A 7,314-nucleotide genomic window follows, 5' to 3' on the forward strand; every position below is an offset into this window, starting at 1 on the left:
TCATTTTGAACACAACAAAGGATTTATACTTTCTCTCCACTCCCCCACCCTGTCCCCCACTCTCTTGGGTATGACCGGCTGAGATTTGACAATGCACTAGATAGATTCTTGGTCTGATTTCACACTGGAGGTTTTCCTAAGTGATAAGTGGAAGAATATCCTTAACTCCCAGGTGAAATTATCATCATTACTCTTTTTTTCATATGTAACCTAATCTAGGTCAAAATTTAGGGCAATCAGGTCCATCTGTGCAAACCATTACACTCCACTCCTGCTATTTTCCAAAAGTCTGGTTTAAAATACTCTGTTAGGTGTATTGTAGTAGATTTGTGAAATCTTCTTGTTCTCCCTTGCCTGTCAGTGCTTTGTGATTCTCTCGTGGAAAAGACTGTCTGTAAATCAAAACCAATTGGAGTTGCCTGATGAGATTTACAAAATATAAGAGGAGCTGAAGGGAATATTTCAAGGTAATCAAAAGAAAATATTCAATCGTTGGAAAAAATATTAATTACGTCAATATGTAAAGTTCTGTTGTTATTATGGATCATGTTTAATGTTCCATTTTTGAGCAAATGCAGTATATTATAGAACACGTTTATGACCATAATCATCACCTGTTAAGTCTGCCACCTGCATCACTTTAACAGACATTTTAAATGAAATCACAACGTTTACTTTGGGATCACCACTTCATAGATAAAGATAGAGGTATAGCTAGAGGTACAGACATAGGCACAATTCTGTATGAATTTCTTCAATGTTAGGTTTCAATGCAAATAAATAAAATTTTCTTTTTTCAACTTCATTGTTTCTTCTGGACAATACAGCTTATTTCTGTACTAGTTATGACTTTTTTTCCTTACAGCACAATGGAAATTATAGGAGTTTTACCACAATGTCTTGAATAGCATCAAAATGCGTAATCTAAAACATAACCCCCTCCCACAATAACTGCTCGCCCCTCCCCCCAAAATAACTACCTTTGGCTGTTTGAGGCTTCATCGTTTAGATTTTTTTTTTCATGCATCCATATACTAACATATATCATTATTTTACAGCAAAAGTGTATTTGAACAGTTACTCTGTCATTTTATTTTTTCACCAAGTTGATCTCAGATAAGCTGTGCTAATATTGGTATACTTAATTCTTTTTAAAAGCTATATGGTATTCCATTGTGTGGATTGACACACCACTTAAATAGCCAACCTCTTACCAATGTATATATTGGTTTGGTCTGATTTCTCCTTACAGTTTTGCCTCCTGAACTATCTTTGTTTTTTTCTTGTCGTTGCATCTCTACCACCTCCTGTCACCACTAGTTTGGTGTTTTCTAGTGACCCAGGGCCACTTTACTCCTTTTTCATTTAGCCTGTTTTCTGAAATGTTTTTCTGACTGGTCCCTTCCTTTTGAATCTTCTCTTTTCATTCTCCTATTTTCTTCTCGTTAAGGACAAAGGTCATCTGACACAAAATCTCTCCCCTCTGGTACAAGTGTGCACCCCTCACACTCTTTCCAACCCCAGCAGTGACGAGAAAGAGGCACTGAGTATTGGGCTTCTGGTAAGAAACAAGAGACTGCTACTGTCAGGGAGCCTTGTCAAGATCTCCCTCATTCTGAGCACTCCATTCCCACGTGAACAACAATGAATGGAGATTTCGCCCGCCCACCCCACATTGTTCAAGTTGTCCTTTGCCCTTTCTGTCAAATCTTGGCACCCAGGAGACAGCAGAACATGTTCTGAATTCAACCCTGGGGAGCCACCGATCAATATCACTTGACTCTTCTTACCCATTAGTTGTTCTCTTTCTATGCCTGACGTGGAGTGATGCCTAAGCTATTCTTTGTCATGGCCCCTTCTCAGTTGGCCCAGCTAACCCCTATAGGGTGGGATGGCGCTCTCCGTCCCCTAGGCAGAGTGCCACGGGGGGGGGGGGGGGGAGCAGAGCGTGGACGAAGTTCGAGGCGGGGTCTTAGGACATGGGTTCTCTTACCACTTCAGCTGCAGGCTCCGAGGCTGTGGAGAAAGTCAGTATGTTTTACCTCTTTGTGATCTTGATTACCAAATCCCAAGAGTATTAACTGTCCACTTAGCTCATGGAATACTATAAAAATGAAAATCTATAAAACGCTTTGAAAGTCAGATTCCAGAGAAATGGAGTTTACTATTTTACATGTCTCCTCTCCCTTTTTTGGTACATACAATTTTAATTGGCTTCCCTTTTCTTCCTTGTTCTCATTTCTGGTTTTTTTCTGCCATCCCTACCTATTCCTTCTCATGAGTTAACTCTCATTTATGGAATACATACAATATATTCGTCTCCACTGAGACCTTCTTTCGGCAGAGGTGTTTTTGGTTTTTGTTTTGTTGTTGTTGTTGTTTTTTGAGGAGGTGGGGTGGGTTCAGGGAGGGAGAAAGACACGACCGTTGTCATTTTCTTAAACCCTAATTTTTTTTATGTTGCCCAAATTTCTTTTGTACCCGAAGCATTCTCTGGAATGCTTTTATGACCATTGAGGTCTTAATCTAAGTGGCAACATTCAAATAAGCACAAAAACTTTAAAGGGAGACTGTGTTCTTGACTGATTTTAAGTGCTTCGGAAGTTAGAGTAATTCCTCCAAGCCATAGATAAATCGGTCAGGAAAACCAAATCAAATCCCTAAATCAACTCATTATTGGATTGACTCTGACCAGTGTCTTAATCTGTATTTGAATCTTCCAACTTTAATATTGGTGGAACTTCGATGCCAAATGCCAATTCTCTTCTAATAATCAGATAGCAGATTCTGGGTTGATTAAAACCAATCTAACCATGACACTAAACTCCTCAGGAGGAAGATGTTTTAGAGTTTTTCAGGTTTAAAACTAAGAAACATGTTAGGAGCTTAAATGGGACAAATTTTCAGAAAATTGCAGATCTCATCTCCTGTTAGAGTTTATGGTGAATGAGAAGCCTGAGAAATTCTATTTTAATGGTCATGAAAATATTTTCTCAATGATAAAAAGAGCCTTGGCCAATGTATAACGGTTCTTTTTTTTTTCTTAGTTGAAAATGACCCATTTCTAACCACCCTTCCTCTCCAAATTAGTTCTTCGTTCCCAAATGCATTTTAATGCCATACCAGTGAATTCCAAAACTAAATTGTTATTTTGGCCCTTGATTCCTGAGGAAGGGGGAAAAATGCAAAATTCTCTTTTTATTGATAAGACCATAACTTCTATAGATTATACACAATCTCATGACTCACAACAGTCTGAATATTCAACATCATTTGGATTTTCAACACTTCACTGTAATAAAAGAAAGCCTAAAGACTCAGAATTCAGTAGAATTAGGCCATAGTGGACATGATCATGCTGATTAAAGTGATTATAATTTAACGATCTCGCTGAGCATTTCATCTTTGCTGTACAAATGACAGAGCTTCAGCCCATCAAGTAGAAGGAAAGAGCATAGAAGCGTGACTAGTAATTGACGCTTCCAACGTCCCAAACTTACAGCCTAACTTAACTAAAAGCACTTTATGCCCACCACGTTGGAAAATAACAGTGTGTTAAAGATTTCAGAAGGGAGTTGAGTGTAAACACTGTTAATCACTAGGATAAAGTTCCAAATAACTACATGGCTTTATTGAGGAGATCTGACATAAGTGGTACCGACAAAAGTATTGATTACTTGTAAAATTATAGAGCAAGGAATCGCGTAATTGAAGTTGGAGGAAGTCACTCTAACATTTTGTAACAGAAGGAGGATCTTCTAAAATGCTGGCACAGTCATGCGGTAAGCCAAATGGCTTGCTAACCGGTTGGATTCCCTGATTTGTATTTATGTTGGTCCAATTTGGCCTGATTACCCTGGACCCTCTATAAAGTTACCCCGTCTGTATAGGGAATTAGGAACTGGAAGCATGAACAGCCACCGCCCAAATAAGTCCCAGACCCGATCTCTTTCCCCCATGCCCTTCCCCCAGCCTCTGCTCTCTCCATAACCTGCCAATATCTATATTCAATATATCTTAAAGCAGATGAGTCCAGAACATATATAGAGAAGTAATGAAGAACATGAGTTTCAGAGGTACACAAACCTAGTCTGGAAGCTCAGCTCAGCCACTTACTAGCTATGTGATCTTGGTCAAGATATTTAATTTCTCACCTGAATTGCCTCACCTGAATATGCAAATAATAAGGATGAAAATATCTATTTTGCATGGTCACCATGAGGATTAATTATTTTTGGCCCAGGGTCTGAATGTAGCCACCCAAAGAAAGTACCAGTATTATTACTGTTAATTTCTTGAATAGTCTCTATTTGTCTGATATGTTAAGAAAAAACAAACTGGAAGGTAGAACTAATACCTAATTCTCAGACAGTATCCACCCTTCCTACCAAAGGACTTTGTTGATGATGACATATGAAATACCATGTAATATTACTATTAATACCACCTTACTTCATTTGAGAAAAAGGCTTTGTAAGTGGATACATCCCCCAAATTCATCAGTTGCCAGTTCGATAACATTTGTAGAATTTGGGGGTGGCGGCCAAATAGCCATAAAAATCATTGGGAGTTCACAGCACTTTTTAAAAATGTGTGGTTCTCAGTTTCATGAAAGTTAAAACTTCTACTTTTCGAAAGATATCCTTAAGAAATGGAAAAGCAAGCCACAAACACACATGTCTGAAAAAGGACTTATATTTAAAATATGTAAAGAAGCCTTAGGGGCGCCTGGGTGGCGCAGTCGGTTAAGCGCCCGACTTCAGCCAGGTCACGATCTCGCGGTCCGTGAGTTCGAGCCCCGCGCCAGGCTCTGGGCTGATGGCTCAGAGCCTGGAGCCTGTTTCCGATTCTGTGTCTCCCTCTCTCTCTGCCCCTCCCCCATTCATGCTCTGTCTCTCTCTGTCCCAAAAAATAAATACACGTTGAAAAAAAAATTAAAAAAAAAAAAGAAGCCTTATATGTCAATTAGAAGATAGACAATCCAATTAAAAATAGGCAAAATATGGGGCACCTGGGTAGCTCAGTCGGTTAAGCCTCCAACTCTTGGTTTTGGCTCAAGTCATGATCTCACGGTTTCATGAGTTCAAACTCCATGCCAGGCTCTGCACTGGCAGCATGGAGCCTGCTTGGGATTCTCTCTCTTTCCCTCTCTCTCTGCCCCTCCCCCACTCCCACTATCTCTGTCTCTCTCAAAATAAATAATTTTTTTTAATGGGCAAAATCTTTTATCAGATGCAGAAAAGAAGACATATGAATGGCCAATAAACTCATGAAAAGACACTCAACTTCCTAAGTCATCAGGAAAATGCAAATTAAAACCATAATGAGTAACTACTCTCCACAACCATTAAAATGGTTAAAATCAGAAAGACTGACAATACCAAGTATTGGAGAGGTTGTGAGGCAATTGGATTCTCACACACTGCTGGTAGGGATGTAAGATATCATGACCATTTTGGAAAACAGCTTGGCAGTTTCTTATAAAATAAACTGATGCTTCTCATCCAACCCTACAATTCTACTCCTATATATTTACCCAAAAGACAGGAAAATACATGTCTATACAGAGATCTTTATACACAAAGACCACCAGCTTTGTCCACAACAGCCCCAAACTGGAAACAACCCAAATACTCATCAACAGGTGAATAGGTAGACAAATTGTGGCATATGCCAAGAGTGGGATACTAGCCAGTATTAACAAACTACTAACACACGATGGGTAAATCTCCAAAGCCTGCTAGTGAAAGAAGACAGACACCAAGTAAAACATACTGTATGATTCACATATATGTATGAAATGCTAAAAATAGGAAATCAGCTGGGGGAGAGGGAATTGACTGCAAGGGAACATGAGGGAACTTTCTAGAGTGATGGAAATGGCCTCTATCTTGATTGTGGTTACACAGATGTACCATTGTCAAAATTCACTGAACTATAATATACTTCAAATCGGTGCCTTTTATTGTATATATGTGTATCTGTACGGTAAAGAATTTAACTTCACCCACAAAGGGGTCTGGACTTCTCCCTCAGCCTCTGGGATGTAACCTCTAAACCCTTGGAATGTCATGTGTGATAAGAGTGTCTTTGTTTATTTGGGGTCTTGGATTCTGCCAGTAGTCTAATAATGTGATAGAGTGTTGGAGCAGACCACATCAGAAAGCATTTAGGAAGCATTTAGAAAGACCAACAATTTGAACTAGGATAGGGGCTTTGGGTCACACAATAGCAGCCTGAGCAAAGGGGAGTGGAGAATGAAGGAGAATGGAGCCTGGAGAGTAAAATTAGCACGTAGGCAACTAATAATGCGTACAAAATGGAGCCTCAATAAAACCCTGAACCTGAAGGCATAGGTGTACTGCTCTAGCTGTCAATATTCTATGATTCAGACACAGATAGGAGGAAAATAATACATCCAAGGCTCCGTGGGGGGAGGACAATGGAAGTTCCGTATTTAGTTCTTTTCCTGGATTCTGTTCTGTGAAATTTTTCCTTAGCTTCTTTTATTCTGTACCCTTTCCCATAGTAGAGCATACCTATGAGTAAACAACTTTCAGTGTGTTCTGTGAGTCTGTTAGCAAAGGATCAAGCCTGAGGGTAGTTTTGGGAACTCCCCTGAACGTGCAATTGGTGTCAGAAGTGAGAGTGGTCTTGTGGAGAACTGTGTCTGCACTAACCCTCCTTGGGAGTTAGCTCTAAAAGTTGGCAATGTCATATCTCAGTAAATATATATTTTTTAATGTGGTCTTTTACCCCCATCTATGTATTTTGAGGTTACCTATGTATGTACACATATGGATATGTTTATATACACATACATCTCCAATGAAACACTGCTTTTAATCCTAGGAAAGAAAGAAGCTCTTAAAGATTTTGAAAGCCTGTTAATATTTTGTGCTCCAAATTTTAAAGGCATAGATAGAATCTTTATATGAAAGAACAGACCTCAACTCACAGTGGTTATCTAGTGAAGTGGGAACAGATAAGCAAACCAAGGGTTGTCATTTATTATTTTCTATATTATTCAAGTGGTACAATTAACAGTTATTTGGGGGGCCCCCGGGGGACTCGGTCAGTTAAGCGTCTGACTCTGGCTCAGGTCATGATCGCATGGTTCATGGGTTCAAGCCCTGCGCTCTGTGCTAACAGCTCAGAGCCTGGAGCCTGCTTCTGATTCTGTGTCTCCCTCTCTCTCTGCCCTTCCCCCATTCGCACTCTGTCTCTCTCTCACTCTCTCTCTCAAAAATAAATAAACATTTTTTAAAAAGAATCATTTTTGTCTCTTAATATTTTTCAGGATTTTTCAAATTC

This window comes from Acinonyx jubatus, chromosome B1 (genome assembly GCF_027475565.1).
Source record: "Acinonyx jubatus isolate Ajub_Pintada_27869175 chromosome B1, VMU_Ajub_asm_v1.0, whole genome shotgun sequence".
NCBI lineage: Eukaryota > Metazoa > Chordata > Mammalia > Carnivora > Felidae > Acinonyx > Acinonyx jubatus.